General features: G+C 35.1%; 1 protein-coding gene across 1 annotated transcript in view; it reads right to left on the minus strand.

The window, feature by feature from the left end:
- The window catches only part of Su(var)3-3 (lysine-specific histone demethylase Su(var)3-3), a 648388-nt gene that overhangs the window by 431324 nt on the left and 196474 nt on the right, over positions 1 to 20590 (minus strand). The window lies entirely within an intron of this gene.

Raw genomic sequence — 20590 nt, forward strand, 5'->3', positions numbered from 1 at the left:
ACATGGCCAAAGTATACAAAAGTGATACTATGTTGAACAAATATGCCCGGATTTGGATTGTTTGGCATTATCGCTGAAGCTTCTAAGATTGTGGTTATGTCAGCTGCAGATGTTCGCCAGACGAAGTTTCAAAAAAGTTTGGATTAGAAATGTTCCTCGCGTTCTTAACTGAATACGAAGTAGGGCTTTCCAAACAAATGATGCGCATCCTTGTAGCTGTGCTTCAGAGGCATTATATTTGCTTAGGATTCTAGATAAATGTTAAACAGACTGTCGGCTGTCCAAAGACCTTTTTAAGCCAGATAAGGAAGAATAGCCTCTAACTTTTAGTAAATCTTATATTCTAAGTTAAAGCAAACAGACAAAATTGTTTTCAATCCAGTTGTGCAAGAAAATGTATATACTCTCCCATTGTTATGCATTTTGGTTTCTCTTTCTTTCTCTCGGTTAAATCCTTCTGGAAGTTGTTAAATTCATTTGCAGAATGTTTAATCTACAATTTGCAAAGCTGCCATGCCACATGTTTGATTTTTTTTGATCATAATGAAATTAAGCAGAAAAGAAATGCCAAAAATCAGAAGCGTTATGCTAAACTTGCAGTTGAAAAAGCCAAAATTAAGCAATATACAATATTGTTCACACACACACGCACACACAGTATTGCTAATAGAAGAAAAACAATTCGCTCAGATACCACTACCACCACCCAGCTTACGTCTGCTTTAAACAAGCCATTAGATGGCTTGCAAAAGGTTCATGTTTTACAGTTTCTTATAAAATTTCCCGAGTTCCCTCACATCTTAGCTTCTAAAAGGAACTAATATATGCTATAGATGTCCGACCTTTTGGGTTTTATTATAAACAATAATATAATAATCTAATAAAAACATCACATGTAACTGATGAAGGAAGATGCTCTCATTCTTTAGGGGTCAATAACGCGAAAAGCAACAAACTGAAAAGCCTTAAGGTAACCAAATATAAAGAAAAAATTATTAAAAAAAAAAACCCGGCATAGTGTTCAAATATTTAAAATAGCATTAGTACTTCCTTGAATTAAGTTTATTTTGTAACTATGCATTTCCAGGTATGCATTAAAATAAAAAGTCAACAGACATGAAACCTATCCGGGGAGAGAAAAAAAAAGGAAAAAAAAGGGAAACAACAATAACAAAAACAGTGTGGTTAATGACAAAGTGAGGAAAACAAGAACAGAAAACTGCGTTGTGTTTTTGGAGATGCATTAAACTACTTTGCGGGCAACCAATGTCTGTATTAAGTTCACTGATGAAAGCAAAATCTCTTGAGAAATCTGACACAAACCTCTCTGCTGATGATTTGCATAATGTATTGCTGTAGTCTGAAGATTTTTTGTTTCCGAGTTTACCAAATCATCTCTTTTTTTGGTATATGCCGACCGATGAAGTAACTTCTGCTCCATCTTGCCTTTCACTAGCACGCTGACATCATGCAGTTAAATAATTCAGTTGTCTGTGATACTGGTGATAAATAATCTGGCACAAATAACATCACGTGATCTCTCTCTTTTTCTTTTTTAGAAAACCGTCTTCTGAATACTAAAAGCATGAGAAAACATTATAACAGTGAAATAGTACACATGTTTTGTTCAAAGAAACTTGAATATTCTAAATCAAGAAATGTGATCGAAATGGGAATAAGTACGAGTATCTCATTTATTTCGACGGGGCAGTTACTTTTACAGAATTTGACCTCCTCTTATATTTCTCTATTCCTTCCCAACCGAAATAGACTTCACATAATCGGTTGCGTTTTGGCAGAAGAAACTACAATTTTAATATTAACACCGTAAGAGGAGCGTTATAGTAGTATCCGAGTGAGAGCGAACAGTGTTATTGCTATTTTCCATGCTAAAACATCTTCCAAATCAACACTCCCATCTTCCTAATGAATTAATAATCACGGTAATTGTAAGCAAATTTCATGATGAATTTCCTGATATGTATGTATCCCCAAGGTTACTATGACAGTACGACATGATTAAGTTTTTTACATTATTAATGATAATTTACACCAATTTTACATTAATAATAATTATTATTATAGTAAATAATAATTTACATTATTATTAATCTCCTATCAACAATCTTCCTCCAAATTAGTCTATGAGCACTCCAATTGTCATATCTAACATTTCGAGCTTCTAAGCACTTCTGACTGAATCAATTCACCTAGATCTTGGTTTTCCTCTGGGTCTCTCTCCTGTCATCAAACACCTGTTTAGCTGACCTTTCCTCACCCATTCTATTTAAGTGGCCATACCGCCTTAGATTAGCTCTACTTACCAGGGACGCGCCGGTCATATGTACAATGTGTGCGACGCACACAGGCGCCAGGACAGTAAAGGCGCCAAAGAGGAGGAAATACTTTAAAAAAAAAAAAAATTTTTTTTTTTAAAGTGATTTTTTTATTGGACGGGGGGGGGGGGGGTAGGGGCGCCAACTAAAGTTTTGCACACAGGCGCCAGACACTACTGGCTTGCTACTGGATATAGGGGCGCCAACTAAAGTTTTGCACACAGGCGCCGGACACTACTGGCGCGCCGCTGCTGCTTACACCTTTTTGAATGCTAATAGTGTCAAGTTCCTTTCTTCTATATCTTCATTTTTAATATGATTCTGCTATTGACGCCATCAGTTCTGGCTCCTAATTTTTCTCAGAACCCTCATATCTGTTGGTTCTAGCCTTTGATCAAGTACTTTATTTCTAACCCAATTCTGAGATCCATAACATAAAACTGGTTTGAACACGGACTGCATACGGCTTGTTTGGTTTTTTGGTTAATTTCTCTCTTATTCCATATACGTTTATTCAGCTGGCTACCCACCATACCAGCGTTGCTTATTTTGTTGTCTATTTCTAGATTTAACCTACCATCATGCCAATTTATATTGAACGAAATATACGATAGGCCATGCAATTTTGAAAATCATATATCGAAATTAAATAAGAGAGTTGTTGTTCATCAGCCAACCCGGAACGGATTATTTGCTTACTAATTCCACCTGAGGCAGAAATTGCCCCAGGATGTTAGCAGAAAAATGGTGATAAAACAAGTTAAGTGAAAACCTAAATAATCTCGCATCCAAATCGTTCATCATCATTTTCAGATAAGAAATTCGAACACAATCTCGAAACAAAATATTCGAAGAATGATAAAACGAAATTCGAGTGCGTTACGTCCAAACAATCAAGATTTACAAATTTACCTCGGAGACTTACTTTTTAGACTCACAGAATCAGAGCTGAGTTCAGGAAAGTTGGTAAACAATTATTTTTTTTTTGTAATAATCAAAACAGTAGTCTTAAAAAAACTATCCAATGTACAACTTTTTTTTCCCTTTTTTTGCGTGGCTGTTTCACAGATGACTTAGGTCTAGTTCATATACCGAAGTCACCTGTTTTTATACCAAATATGAATCTATTCAAGTGTTTTTATGTGCGCGGCACAAAGTAGCAGCAGGTGATTACATATGAGTTCATAAAAAATGCTACAATATTTCATGATAAACAGCAATCATAAATGGAGGGGAAAAAATTATTTAACTTTCCACTTGATGAATAGGTGGCCTTGAATCCACCGCACATGTTTACAAAAAAAAAAAAAAAAAAAGTAATAACCCACGATTGCAAAAAATTCCAACATATTAAAATCAGTTCGGTTCAAAGTCGTCACCTCTCATTCCATGTAAATACTCAATGTCAATCAGAAATCGTTATTACTAAATGGGAATGGCAATTTTTTTAAAACATTCTTAGCGAAGAATGATTAATGACTGACGAATGTGAACTTAAGTACTAGGTGGGACATTCCCTTATGCTAATCGAAGAATCTGTTATCCAAATAACCTAATTTTTGAACTGATTAATTTCATTTTTTTGTTCCACCAAAAGTGTCAGTCGCTTCCTGCTTACCTATTCATCTACATTACATATTCCGGTAATATATTCAAAATAGAAAGGCTATTATTTCATGTACACAAAAAAAAGTCCATTCATTTTATCAGACGTATAACGCATCGTTATCAATATCACATTAACATAAAAACAGTCTCAGAGGCTGTAAAAATGTCTAACTGAAGTTTAATAAATTAAAAAAAAAAAAAAAAACTGGCGAAGAAATGGTATACGGCAAAACTTGATCGGCTATATTTAAGAACGTTCATTAAATCAATCTTAAAAAAAAAAAAGGGGGGGGGGGAAGATTAGGATACTCCTAAGAGAACTATCATATATATTTTCTAAGCTGTTTAGGGTATTATGTGTTTATGCTATTAAGTGAGGCGTTCCGACAGAGATACCTGAGCGCGCACAGCTCTTGGAATGTGGAGGATATTGGAAACTTGTCTAGTCTTGTTTTCTTTGTTCTGTGATGTACGACTGAAGTTCCGTTTCTCGTTGTATTGAGTGCAACAGATAAGTCTTTTACATGTTTGTCGAAGCGTGTAAAACAGAGAGTCGAATTTTTAAAATCAACTGTTGGGCATACAGAGAAAGAAACAATGATGCCGGAGTTGATATTGATCACCGATCACGAAGTGGTTCCATAAGATGATTTCCATAAGCAGACAGCTGGATAGAAAAAATCAGCGAAAAAGTCATAGTTCATCACCACTTAAACTAAACATTGGATTAGAACGAATGAACAAAATCATTGCAGAACTGGGCTTCACCGCAATGCACGCACGTGGTTGGCGTTAAATGACGAGCATAATGAAATAACAGGAGAATGGAACACTCCCCCACCCCGCATTCACTTCGAGGTTACTGAAGGAAATGCAATAATTTTCTTCACGAAATCTTGAATAAGGACAAAAGCTAGGTCCATCATTAATGACCCCCAAATGAAAATTCAGTCAATGGAATAATAGTGCCCTATCTTACCAAGGCCTAAACACTTCAAAACTCAACATTTCGGCGGAAAGTACAAGATGACCGTCGTTCGGAATAGCAAAGATGTCATTCACTAGGACTATATGGAAGAGGAACGACAATAAATTCGCAAAGCTATATGGTGACCAAGAGAAAGTTGAAATAACGAATTAATCATGTTCGTGTTCCGAGAAACAGGTGACCGATTGTATAACATGACAACGCGAGACGGCATAAGAGGATGTTCACTGCGACAGCTATTGAAAAGAACGGGTTTCAAGTTGTGGAACATCTTCCCTACAATCCGGGTATAGCTCCATCGGACTTATTTCCTAAACCAAAAGAACACATCTGAAGGGCATCCATTTTAAAAATGACGAAGAGATTAAAGCAGAGATAAGAAAATAGTTCTTCCGAAAGCTTTGAAAAGCTTGTTAGCGATGAAGAAAATGTATTAAAAGGGAGGAGAATTATGTTGAGAAACAGCACATGAAAATAAAGCAGACTTCCAAGTATCTTTTGAATTTTTATTCTTAATTTCACTGATCTCTCTCTTTTGGGTGAGGAGCTATCATAATGCAAGCATTACTTTCGGAACATTCTGGGAGGTGCTATTTTACCTAAAGATCGCTATCTCTTCACTTATGTCAAATATATATTTTTTATTTTATTTTCAGTGATAAGATAATCCCGAAAATAGGTTGCATATCTACTGAGCTTTAGTGCTATTGAAGGATTACTTAATCCGGGAAGTAGGCTCGAGACTAGACATTCTTCCACTTTCTCTCAGCTTTTTCAACTGAAAGTGAGGAAGACAGTCTCGTACAAATGTCACAAGGCTCTTTCTTCGGTAAAACAAACAAACTGGCAAGAAAACGCAATTTAACAGGTTAAAATGCATTTAATAGGCGGAACAGAGTTGGATACATTTTGAAATGGAAACCCTGGAGACAGCATGTAATAATAATAATGTAATCTCGGTATGGTAATATAATACAAACTACATTTATAATTAATATTTAATTTAATAATAATTGAAACATTCATTCCGTTACTGTATGCAAATGATTAGTAAATCAGGTGCAAAAAAAAAAAAAAACTATGTCAAGCGATGATATTTAGGTAATTACTGTCTTCGAGCGGTCACCCTTATACTAGAAACATGGGCTTTACACGCTAACACTTGCGACCACTTATTCAAAAGTAGAAACAATGTAATAAATTATTTACTTGACTTCAGTATGGAATTAACTTATTAGCAACTAGAAATTCCGATTGCAAAGACTAAATTTAAAAAAAAAAAAAAAAAAAAAAAAAATTTCCGAAAGAACACGGGTATATAACGCTGACGCTCGCGAGCCACATTATCCAAACAGCAAAAACAACGTAAATTATTTAATTTGCTATCAGAATTTTAACATAAAACACTAAATAAAAGCATGCGCTTCTATTTAGTAGTTTATGTTAAAAGTTATGCTGATTAAAGCACACGCAAGCAGAACTAGTTGCTGCTATGGAAGCATAAATATCGCATCTGTCTCAAACAAATAAAACTATTTTATAATCATATATAGAGGAACATGTACACTGAAATGTATTAATAGAACAATACAATCGTTTTTTCCCGTTCTTTCAATAATACCGACGGATGTCATGTAATAAAAATTATTGCTGTAGCCGTACAAATATTCCGGAATTATAACAACGTTATTGAGCTAACGACTACAGACTAAACCACTGTGATGTCTGTAATTATACCAAAACAAGCAGGCTGGTAAATGTACATCCTATAACTAAAGAATTTTATTTATCTTGAAATTGTTTTAACAGAAGTCCATAAACACATTCCTTGTGTAAAGTTTTGACAGTAGTGCACAGCGAACAAGGCTTCGTCATTAATAAATAATCCTTCATTACATATGGTAAATACGAAGAGTTCTTGCATCCCGAACAAACAACCATATAATTGCATCGATACAACCCAGCACAACGGTCGAGCTTTCAGTCTTCTAAATTTAATCACAATATTTCAATGAACCAAATCTGTTAACAAAGAATGAGAGTGCGAAGAACAAATTGAAGACTCCTGATGAAGCAGAAAATTAAACTTATTACAATTTAAGATATATTTACAGGCATTTATTAATTAATATCTAAATTATGCAACGCTCTACGTACCGGGTTTGCATATTAATTTGGGGCAAGCGATCTACACGTTTCAGATCCTCACTAGCTTCTCCTCTGGTTTCGTATTAATTATTTTAACAAAGCAACCACAAACGTTTAATCACCCACATTTCCCAGGTTAAATTCAACTCAGTATATTCACATCTCAAGCTCCTAAGAGCTAATGTAATTTATTTGAATCTTTTGATCATTACTCTACAACGAATAAAGTACGGAAAAACAAAAGCACAACTTTCTCGTTATTAAAACATTAGCTATAACCATTCCCATTTGATACAAATGGTTTGTGCTCGGAGCGACAATAGCTATGATCGTAAACAGCCAACTTAAGAACATCAAAGACCAATCTCCTGGGAAGATTTCGGTAGGGAAAAAAAAAAAAATATATATATATATATTATTAAAATTGACATTTCTATATACTACAAGAAGCTACAATTACACCGTAAAGTTTTTTTTTTTCCTTTAGTGAATTGTTACTTGGATAACACAGCTGCTGAAAAGCTGAAATAAAAATTCCTTCCATCCTATACGGGATTCGAACCTAGTGAGGCCTTTCAAACCAAACGTCATCGTTACCGATTGAGCTAGAGACTTGATCATAAATATCAAATTTCATCAAGCCAGAGAGGAATTATTATGACGGAATTTCGAATTGTATTGCTAAATTTTGTCAATAAAAAGAGATCTCAATATGTCTGGAAAAAATCTTGAACCTCAAACGGAAACCTGCTATACCACAATGTATGCACATGATCCCATGCACACCTGCTTAGTAGGCATTTATAAAACTATTTACATACAATACAGTTTGAAATTGTTCAAAACTGAATTTCGATTATCCATACTTCCGTTGTTTTCGTAAGAACTATTATTCTGTCTGTGACTAATTTAAGATATTAGAAAACTATTATATGAAGATAAATTCGTAAAAATCAGATGAGTTGTTTTTAATGAGACGTGGTCCCGTTTCCCCCCCCCCCCTCCGGCTTATGTACTTTAGATGGAGAATTTTGTTTTACCTAATTTTGTTAAACGGTTCGACTGAAACGACAAGACAAATAAAGACTTTAAATGCCAAATTTTATTAAATCCCATCTTGCCAATCAATGTTGAATCAGTGCTATCAGTTTGCAACTACTGCCAAATGTTGCCAACCAAAGCAGTTTAATTAATTGAAACCAAACGTGGACTAGTGGACATTCTAGTGTAAATTTGAAATCGGAAAGTTTATCAAATTCCATTTATCAACAGCAGAATTATTATGTATAATTTCGCTACGTTCTGACCCTGCAAAATGGCTCCATTAACATAGCGTGAGAAAATTGAATACCTTTTTTGTAAAGAATCGCAACTGAATTTCAATAAAATAAGTCTAATCTGACTCCAGAAAACAAAGTGAATGTAACATGTGCTGAAATATTTTTGGAAATGCACCTAAAAGTGAAAATGCCACCGTGATGTTACTTCAGCAGAATGACCCTCTCATGGAACATGGATATGTAACAGAATTTAAAAAACAAAAAAAACAAAAAAAAGATTTAGAACTGTTTCACCCTATTCTTCCGGCAAGAAATCTAAGCCTCTTCGGTGTTGTCATACAAACCGAAATCGCCATTCACAGTCTTCTTCCCTGAAGGCAACATATGGCAAGATTGTATCCATTTTATTAATTTAAAAACTGTCGGTAGGTCTTTGCGCTTTAGAAATCCCATATCGACCACTGGTAGGCCAGAGGAATACCATCTTGGAAGATTTCTCAATATGGAAGAAAAGGGGATCGTAGGATGCATAGGAAAATTCCGAATAACAATGGCAGACTTTCTCAACCTTGCCTTCCTAATGGAATAAGTGGAGCTTTTGATTGTTTCATAAAAAATGAAGTGCTTTGTCTTGTCTTCATCCTAAGCGCAACTTAACGAACTAATTTCTCGTTGTCTAAGTTATTTCAACTTCTTCTTCTGTTTTCAGGAACAGTCTTCCTCACGCTGTTTTTACCCAACTATAATTTCCAGCTACTTAAGAAACACATCAATAAGTTTCTTCTTGACCACAAAGGTTCAGCAACCTCTCGTGTGCAGAAGGATTAATTATAAGGCAAACTATAGTTGACATTTCAAGTACAAATATTTAAGTATTTCGCTTTCTTTGCATTACAAATCACAAAATAGAGACAATGACGGTAAAATGACGAAAACTGCTTGAGAGATGAAATTGCTTTGGAGACCCTCTGGTTCAATTTGTATTTTAAAAGAGAGATAGAGAGAGAGAAGAAACGTACGATTGGTGCACCTCCTCCGACACGAATGTTTTGCCATTTTACACCATACATACGATCTCATCATGATCACAAAACGAAGTTATGCACGTTTTTTTTATTTATTTTTATTTTTTTTCCCACTGTAATTTATTTTAGTAATAATTGCTGAGAACAAGCAGCTCTGATCATTAGTTCTATTTTGTAACAACAGCATCGCAAACAGCTAATAGGACAATTAATTAATACACAATTCACGATAATTAATCGTTGAAAACATTTTCAGCAATCACTCTTTGCTTCTTATTTTCTTTTTCTTATTCCGTATATTACACAATGTACAGAATACCAAACGTTATCCAGTATCAAAATACAATAATAAATAAAGTTTCCATTAGACTATAACACAAAATTAATTACTGTATAATTACGAATTATTAATTTTAATTTATATTAATCTAATAATCGTCAATATTTAATTCTGAAACATTACATTTATTTCGTTTGAATAAATGAAATATGACGAAATTACAACACATGTAAATTAACTAAAGATAAATAAAGCTTAATATAAAACACATTTTGTGATGAATATATTACCACCATATCATCATCAGAGTGAACATACGAAAAGAACGGTCAGTTACATGAAGTGAGAACGGAAATGTGCATTATTTTTGTATGTTCACTCTAATGATGTAATGAGATCCTAATCGCGAAATATAAATGCTTTATTTTTCTTTACGTCCATAATAAGTTCATCAAGCCTATGAATAAGGTAATAGTAACCAAATAATTGTACTAAGCACAATAAGGTAACCTTTGACGAAGCATGAATTCGCCCCCCCCCCCACATAAAAGAAATAGAAAAATAGTAAGTTGTCTTATTAGGGTTGGACTTAAGATTAATCTCAGGTCCTCATTGGGAATGTTTACAATATAAATAAACAAAACTATGAATAGAATTTATAGCCGATAAAAGCAAAATAAATAAAGAAAGAAAGAAGAATTCGCTAATTTCATTAGCTGACAATTATCATTTATGGTTGATTATTAGAATTACAACAGTTCTATACAATGCCGATAATCGGGCAGATTCAGGATATTCAAAAATTCAGGTTATGAGAATTAATACACTAGTAAATTCTAGCTCAATATTATATATATATATGTTAAAGATACCAAGCAATTTTATAAGCTAAGTTTTTTAATCCTTTTTCCCAAATAAGCAAACAGACAAGTCAAATTTGCGGCTGCACGTAGTGCCACACTAGGCAATTCGTGGTAAAGGTGGAGCAAGCTCTGATCTGTTGCACTACGTGCAGCCGCAAATTGACTTACTTGTCTGTTTGCTTACTTGGGAAAAAGGATTAAAAAACCTAGCTTATAAAATTGCTTGGTATCTTTAACATAATATAATATATACCCAAGGTAAAAAAAACTTTCTACATATATATTCCTCTCTCGCCTTAGGAAAGTCCGGTATGATTTGTAAGACGTCCAATTTAGAATCACACGAGATAATGTTTCAATGAAATGAACAATCAATCAAGTTATACTTCTATGATATAAACAAGTAAATGAAGTGGCTGGACAAATCTGAACGTGCACCTCACTGGTTTTGTGCTTTAATGGGAATGAATGCGTCAAGTCTTGGTAGAAAAGGAACACTATTAGGAGAAGAGGATGAACTTCCGTATTCTACATTTCCATTGACATGAAAAGATCATCTTAGAATTATTTTAACAGAAGGAAATGAGAGATGAATAGAAAATAAGCAAAATCTCTAACAAAAGCACCAATTCGTTTGATTACGTTCTAACGTTAAATTCAACACTGTTAATTATTGCGAAATAACTAAACAACCGAATTTATTAACGCCCATACATGTAATTTCACGTAATCTTCGGTGGTTTGTTGTTCTGGTACAGTCTTGCACAAGTTGTATTTATGAATGTTGAACTAGGCACATCAGCATTCATAAGTAAAATCAGCAACCCACTTGGAAGAAACTGATGGACACAGGTGGGGAGGGTAGAGATGAACTTAGCGACGAGTAAATTGATCAGATAAGAAAAAATATGGTTGAAATCATCATCATCATGCATTTAAAAATATTGAAGGAACGATTACCAATGCTGATTATCAAAAAGTGCTCTCAACAGCAAATATGATAAAGCCATATTTATTTATTATGCTAATATTATCCGCGAAAGATTGTATCGCACATTAATACTATGACAGAGCTAAGGGTTAGATAATGGAAACCGAAATACATATTTATATTTCAATTTTTCAAAACTTCAATAACTTTTCCCTCTCTCTCTCTCTCTCTCTCTCTATTATTTTCTTTTACCTATTATTTTAAGATAGGTGATCAGTAGTGAAAATTTCGATACCTGGCTCGCTCTCTTTTTATGATACTCTTGCTACCAAAGATTGGAAACCTATATCATGCAGTAGTACCTTAAGCGGACAAAATAATCAGAAAAATCGGAAATCTTATTCTAGAAAGTAAATAAGATCTTTTTCAATTTACTTCACTTTCCAAGCAAGTGGTGTTCGTGTATGGGACACTACCACCTACCTAAAGACACATATACGGTACACGCTATAGTAAGGTATTCTTTAAAAAAGTTTACAAAATAAAAGAAAGCTAATATATATATATATATATATATATATATATATATATACACATATATGTGTGTGTGTATATATATATATATACACACACATACATATATACCAGGACCGATTTTATCATTAGGGGAGCCTAGGTAATCGTCTAGGGACGCTAAAACGTCGGGGCGCAAGATTTTGCTACATAGTTCGGGAAAAAATTACAACCTTCGAAAAAAATTAGTAAAACCTTGATTAATAATAAAAAAACTGAAATAAGTCAAGCCGTCCTGATGCTCGCTGATGATCCTACATTATTTTCGCTTTTCTCTATTTCTTCCACTCCCCTGCTCTTTGTATACTTAACCTCAAGTGCAGAGATTTTTCCTCCTTCTGGCATCTGTCCCAAGATGAGCGGGAAAGTTCCGGGGTATCCCTCAAATTAACAATCGGTGGTCGAGACTAACCGACTGTTCTCACTTCTTATCTTCATTCCCTATAGACTTAATTCTGTTGATTTTTAGATTAAGCTCTGTTTTTGCAAGCTCTCTGAGGTCTGAGAAGTTGGGGATGACGTCATTCATTTTCTCACAGAATCGTCTTGTTAATTCAGTTCAGGTTTTCTAAATCAGTATAAGAATGCCGTGGGAATTTTCATAGAATTGCAGTGGCAGGGATTCTGATGGTCTTTCTCTTCGCTCCCTTTGCTTGTCATCATCCCCACTCCGGCATTCTTCTACTGATTTCAGATTAGTTCGGTCAAGCTTTTTCGTAGTTGACAGTTGAGTCCGGTGGCTAATAGTTTTGGTACGTGTGTATCTCACATTCTTACAGCGGCTGAAGAACGTTTGGAGCCAAAATAGCCAGTGTTCTCCATACAGCAGTATTTCTGTAAGTAATACCTGTATCAGATACTCTCGACCGGCCCTGATATATACACAAATGTTACAAAATATATATATATATATATATATATATATATATATACGTATATACACAAATGTTTACATTTGTGTGTTCAAATATACCGACTCCAAGAACATGGCAAAATGAAATACACATAAACGTGTATCCTAAATTTTGTTTTGTTTGATTTAAAGAAAAACAAATTTTAGTATCCCCGTTTATTTATGAATTGATTATCTGAGAATTTCAGATAATCGATTCCAAATTTCAATTATAAGTGAGTAATAATCATATTCTTAAAATGAACAACGATTCTGGAGGATCGAGTCAATTCACTGCTGAATTTCGGTCAATATTTCTACTGTTTGACAATTCTGCATCACTAGTATCGCGGAAAGAATGTTCGTTTGTTTCTCTTACCGTAACACATATTATAAGACAAGTTTGGGATACCAACATAGAGGAGAGAACTGAAGTTTTACATTGTTTCTTTTCTTCGTTCCCCCCCCCCTTTTTTTTTCGCAACACCATATTCTACGAAATAAGAAGAAATAATAAAAGTAACTTTATTGATCATCAAGAAAAACACTAAGTAGTACTTACTACTTTTCAAATAAGCATGCAAATTACAAAATAAGAAACGTTTACTTTTAAGTTAGAAGTCTTTAACACTCGATAACGTCTTACTAAACTGAACAAGTTATTTGAAACGTAAAATTAAATGCCATTATGTGCAGGTCCGAAAGTGTAAAAGAGCACGTGTCATGACAAATTATACTTAACTTTGCTACCAGAAGGGAAAACAGGAGAAGCATTTGGTACAGTATGAAATCTCACGACGCAGCTGGAGCAGTAGTTCCCACAATTTATCATTGGTCGAAAGCAATTTAGAGAACATGCTTGACATTCCCCCAATTATTAATGACGTATTCCTTTCGGAAATGCACACACACGCGACATTACTTTCCACTCCACACTCTTCCATTTACGTGTTCCACTATACTCTAGAAAAGACAACACGCCAAACAACTATCTGGTATCTCACGTCCACAAAGAATACAGAAACGTATCCCCTGAAATCTGCAGGCTCGTTAATAATTGTAGTTAGAAATAAACAAACCAGAAAACAATGTTCACACTTGCGTAAGAATTAAAATAGCTACAGTATAAAAACAACACCTAATGCTTATTTCTTGCGCGATTCAAAAACTACGTCGTTTTTATAATAATAAACGCTTGTATTGGATTTTGCGTAAATTATTTTGTTCTAAGGTAGTTTGTAATATTTTTTTATCTATTCTTTTTTGCAATTTATTATTTCCTCTTTTATCAAAATACACACACACGGAATTAGAAACCTTTATGAAGGTGTACGTAAACGTCACTTATGCAACATTTATGCAAAATACTTGGTTACGTACGTCACCACGTGTTCTATGAAACTATTTACGAATGCTGCTGGTCAGTAATCGTCAATAGCGTTGATCGTAATGGGAAAAAACAAAGGATCATTCAGAGTTCAATAAAGGGCATATTGTGAGTGCTTGTCTGGCTGGGGCCACGATTTTGAAAACAGCAGTGCTGACTGCTTTCTTAAAAGGTGCGAAATCCGGGGTGTTTAATCAGTGGAAAAATAACCCACATTGCTTATCTAAGAGGCGTAACTGTGATGCTAAGACAGTTTGTCAGGAACGAAATCGCTGTAGTCTGAGAAGGATTGTACGGACAAACAGAACTTCATATGTGCAGCAATTGACCGAACCATGCAATATCTCACGAACTATGCGCAGGGAATTGAAGAGGATCGGTATTGGCAGTCGTATGTCTATATGGAAACCGCTGATTTCTACGAAGTTACTAATTCAGTGATCGGTATGTGTATATATCATAATCATTATATTTTGTGACTGAGGCTAAACAGTTTCATATAAAAAAAAAAAAATTACAACACAGATCCCAAAAAGAACGTGGAACTTCGAATGCAAATATTTTTCGAACGGTTCACTTTGGTTAGAATGATTTGCGTAGAATTAACAAGGCTGTTCACCAACTCAGAGTTGTGCACATGCGAGCGCGCAGAAGTTGTCGGAGTCAAATTCAGGCAAATTCACCAAATGGTTGTATAATCAACAACTGACAATGCTGAGAAATTCAATCTTTACAGGATGCCCGAGGGCTCAAGAAACTTGGATGGTGTTTTCTTGGCCACTTGTAGCCCCGACTTGCATCTTAAATTATTTTATTTTCTCCTTTTATATATATATATATATATATATATATATATGGTTTAGTAAAGGATAAATTGTACACATCAGAACGGCCTTCACTGGAAACGTGAAAAGTCAAAATTAGAGGTGCAGTTATAGTTATTACGGAAATCATTTAAAAAAAAAAAAATTTTACACTTGAGAAGGTCATTCACAATATTTATTATTGATATACCTTATTATTTCCCCAAATTATTTGCATTTAAAATACTGACATCCTTTGGCAGCGGCTTCTTTTTCAAATAAAATTCGCAGACCTTTTTTAAAAGAAATATTCTACTCTATTTCAGCTTTTTTTTTTTTTTTTTTTTTTTTTGTAAATATGAAACTCATCCAACTAAACATTGTAAACCTACAGGATATTATTAGGTGGTGTTATTAGTAATCCAGAATCCCTGCTTTCTTCAATGCGTTTGGTCTAAATCAAGAAAAGTTTACAGCTTAAAAAGTAACTACATCGAAGTTTCAAAAACAGATTAATTAGCTACATAAATCTTATGGTGCTCTCATAAAGTTTTACGTATTTTCAATATATCCTTTCCTCTTATGAGAGAGGTTTTGATAGGAAAAAGAGTCCTCAATCCAAAGCTTTCCACTGATAAAAGCGCATCAGGAGTAGGGAAAAATCTGTCTGAACCTTCGTCAGTCGAAAGGCTTGAAACAGCGGACTGACGTTTTTCAAAAAACACGAGAGAGAGAGAGAGAGCATAAACCCGCTCTCTTATGAGACGGCAAGATAAGCACACCATCAAGTTTGCACCATATAAAGACTTTTTCTTGGATCTTAAATGCAGCGATACTTTTATTAAATGGACATTTCTGAGCTTAGGAAGAGCAAAATGTGTTTATACCGGAAATGAATAATACGAATAATATAAAGAAAAGGTCCCAGTATAAATATCAATGTAATAGAGTGAAATAAAGCCCGTTTCAGATTGTGGTACTTTAGATTTGAATGACATATTTTACATCACAATGGATTAAATTTCAAAATAATAATTCGAATAATATGGAAAGTGAAATGTGGAAAGGCACTGGAGTGGATGAAATTCGACCAGAAATGCTCAAGTACAGCGGTACAAAAATTTTACAGTGACTGCATTGCATACTTCAGACGGAGTGGTCAGAGGGTCGAATTCCAGAGCAGTGGAGTAGAGCTCTCATAGTACACATCTATAAAAAAGGGAAAAAAATTTTTTGAGAATTACAAAGGAATTTCCCTACTGAGTATTCCTGGTAAGATTTATGCAAGTATAAATGAGAAGCGGTTGAGAAGGATTGTGGAAGAGAAGCTTGGTGAAGAACAAGCTGGATGGTCAAATAGAGGCTGTCACGATCAGATTTTCCCTTTACGACAAGTAGTTGAGAAATTGTGGGAATATAAGAATTTGCATTTAAATTTTGCTGATCTGGAAAAGTATATGACAAGGTGCCATTTACACCATATAACTTTATAGTTATACGAGGGTGGTCTGAAAAGTTCTCGGCCTAACAATGTAAAAACGAATTTATAATTTCAAAATTATTTTTATTTTTCAACATAATCTCCCTCAAAACTAATACATTTATTCCAGCGATGCTACAGCGTCATTATCCCGTCTCGTCCCTGTATCGATTCTCAGTAAGATCTGCAAAATACCCCTCTACAGATGCAATCACCTTTTGAGTTGAAGTAAAACGCTGACCAGCGAGAAAGAGTTTCAGGTTTGGGAAGAGATAGAAGTCAGAGGGAGCCAAATCTGGGGAAACAAGGTAGATGTTCCAGCAATTCATAGTGCAATCCCTGATTTTTCCCATTGCTAAAACAACTTTCTGGGCAGGTGCATTGTCCTGATGAAAGATGATTTTTTTCTTCTACAAACCGGATCTTTTCCCCACGAATTTATTCGTCTAGTCCGGTTAAAAGATCGAAATAATATTCCCCGGTTATTGTTTTACCCTTTTCAAAATAATTCATAAACAAAATGCCTTTAGCATACCATGACCTTTCCTGCTGATGGAACAGGCTTTGTCTTCTTTGGCGCTGAACAACCGGCTTCTGTCTACTGTTAGGGCTGCTGTTTGGATTCTGGTGTGTAATGGTGAATCCAAGTCTCATCCATAGTAATAAATCGACGAACAAAATCAGTTTTTATTCTTGTTAAAACACTCCACGCACTGTTCAGAGATTTTCATGCGAGTGCGTTTTTGATCTGCTGTGAGCAAGCGCAGCACCCATCTTGCGCAAAGTCTTTTCATATCCAATTCTTCACGCAAAATATATCTTACACGTTCTTTTGAAATGCCTATAGTTTCAGCAATTTCATGTACTTTGATTCGCCAGTCATCCAATACCATATCGTGCACTTGATCAATGATATCTGGTGTTGTTACATTTTTTAGACGTTCTTCACGTGGATCATCTTCAAGGCTGGTACGACCACGTTTAAACTCGGCAGCCCATTTATTAATTGTCGAAAACGAAGGAGAAGAGTGTCCATAAACTTTTATGAACTTCGAATGAATTTCGTTTTCCGTTAAACCTTCTTTTACAAAGAATTTTATAACCGCAAGATACTCAATGTTATCCATTTCAAGGGATACAGACAACACTTTTGCTTCAGACAGCTGTATAAAACAAACTACTTGATAGAATTACATGCAATTTCACATGGGTGCTTATGACAGATGTACCAACTTAGAAAAAAAAATCTTGTCGATAGTGTTGCAATCTACGGTCGAAATCGAAAACTTTTCGGACCACCCTCGTATGGTGTAAATGAGACATTATATCAAGCAATGCATAGTCTCTATTAAAGATGTAAATCAGCAGTTAGAACTGGAGAAGGTACAGGAAGATGGTCTGATGTTAAATCAGATGTCCGATAAGGGTGCACATTATCTCCACTGTTCTTCATGATTTATATGGGTCACATTATTAAGGAAATTGGCATTGAACCTGATATCAAAATGGGAGATGTTAATCTCAGCTCTTTACTTTATGCATATGACGTTATACTCTTAAATAAATCCAGGACAAATTTTCAGAATTCCTCTGACCAAATTGAATAAGTGTAATAAATTTAGTATGAAAATCAGCATTAAAAAGACAGAGACAACGAAAATAGGCAGAAACATTGGAAAACATCAACTGTATCCTGATGGTAAACCTAAAGAACAAGCAAAACATTTCAGCTATTTAGGCACAATTTTTAGTGAAGATGGCAAATTAAGTGGAAATAGACAACAGAATCAACAAAGTCAGTATGGTAAGAAGTCAGCTGAATAAATTTATATGGAATAGAAAAGAAATTAGTCAAAACACTAAATTAGCTGTATGCATGACAATGTTCAAACCAATTTTAACTTATGGATCTGAGAGCTGTGTTAGAATAACACACTTGACCCAAGACTGGAGACCGCCGATATGAGAATTCTGAGAAAGATTAGAGGAGTGAACAGATGACATCGATGGCAATATCATATTAAAAACGAGGATATTGGGAAAGACCTTGACATTGTTAGCATCTAGAAATGTGTTAGCAGAGCTAATCTCAGGTGGTATGGTCACTTAAACAGAGTGGGAGAGGAAAGATTAGCAAAACAAGTGTTCTCTGTCAGGTTGGCAGGAAAAAAAATCCAGAGGAAGACCAAATTGTAGATGGATTGATACAATAAAAAGCGCTTTAAAACACAGAAATATAAGATCTGATAATATTGGGGTCTTCATAGATAACAGATTAATTTGGAGGAAAATTGTCGACTGGAAATGAGTAATGGTGGAACTTTTTTTTATATAGTACTATCATAATTCTCCTGTACACCATCCCTCAGGGTACATATCAAGAATTTGATGATGATGATGAAGTAAACGATTCCTTAATTACGAACATCCTTAATCAGAAATCATTAAGGAGAGCGAGCAGAAGGTCTACACAGGTACTCAGTGGAAACTGAAAAGCAGAGCTGATCAGTTGCGCTATAATGTCTGTACTGACAGAAGAGAGAATAGTTTATCTGTGGCGTTATTAGAGGCTTGAACTAATTTGGCAAAGAATGAAAGAAAATAGAAGAATGGCTGATTGGGAGAGGTGGAGAGACGTAGAATTAAGTTGCAAACGACAGGGATACTGGAAAAAATGGATCTCTGGCGTTACGCCAAGAGGATAGTAAAGTAAGCAGTTCTTATCATTTAGAAGTTCAATGAATTAAAAATAACAGCAAGCTGTTTAAAATATACATAATGTGCCAATTAAATAACGAGACAGATTTTTTAACTGTAAAATAATTGGCAAAATAATTATGTTCTTTCCAACGAACATATGCGCTTTGGAATAGCTTCATTAGTTCTCGCGAAGACGCTGTTTGAATAAGACGGCGTGATGTTAGTATCTCGTGTCAAAAAATTCAAAAATGAAACAATGGAGCGGTAATAAAATTTTACTTTAAAGTGGGAACATTTACCTCAAAAACATTTAACGATCTTAAAACGGTGTGTGTGGGGGGGAGGGGGGGATGACTGCACAATTCGCATGATTTCAAGATGGTGGGGACTAGAATTCAACAGAAAATTGCGACCAGGAAGGCCTGTTTCCGATCGGACAGATGAGATTGTAGAAAAAGTGCGTGAGCTCGTCAAAGGAGTTTCTTCGAATCACCACTCGGATGACCGCACAGAAATTAAAATATTGGAAAGGAAGCAGTCCGTGAAAATTTTTTGGAGGCAAAGAAAGATTTGTTCGCGATTAGTATACCCACGCTTTAGAGATCTTCGCTTGGACACTTGCCAAGAATAGTCGATTCATGCTGAAGGGGAGAAAGAAATAAAGGACGTACGAATTGGTCGCCAACACGCGAAATCACGTGCTTTATAGATAAAATTTTCCAACTGTTATACAAGCAACATAGTTAACTACAAGGATCATAAAAGAGAAGTTAATTTTCCGACGTGTAATAATAAACACTCATCCCACAATACGGATTGATTACCCTATTATCGGAATGGATTCTCCTTCTGTTGACATGCACAGAAGTGTCGAAGGATCTCGAATCTGTGGGCGTATACGACATTCTTTAACTCCTGAGCGGAGAGAGAGAGAGAGAGAGAGCATCATGATCCTCAGTATGAAAATTTCGTTGAAATTCTTGACCAAGATCGCATCATTTTAGAGAGATTCGTGACTGGCGATGAATACGGTACTTCCAATACGACCCGGAAACAAAACGGCAAAGCATGCCATCGCGGTCACTTACGCTTTCTAAGATAGCGCAAGGTTCGCCTGCAGAAGTCTCGAGTTCAAACAATACTGAATGTTTTCTTCGACATGCGTGGAATTGTTCGTGAGGTATTTGTTACTGAGGGCCAAACAACAGTCAGCACTGCCTGGGTGTCATGCAATGTCTAAATGATGGCATGAGACAAGTAAGAGAGGAAACAGTATGCAGAACAAACAGCTGGTTA

Source organism: Typopeltis vanoorti, chromosome 19 (genome assembly GCF_054136105.1).
Source record: "Typopeltis vanoorti isolate ZY-2024b chromosome 19, IOZ_Tvanoo_1.0, whole genome shotgun sequence".
NCBI lineage: Eukaryota > Metazoa > Arthropoda > Arachnida > Uropygi > Thelyphonidae > Typopeltis > Typopeltis vanoorti.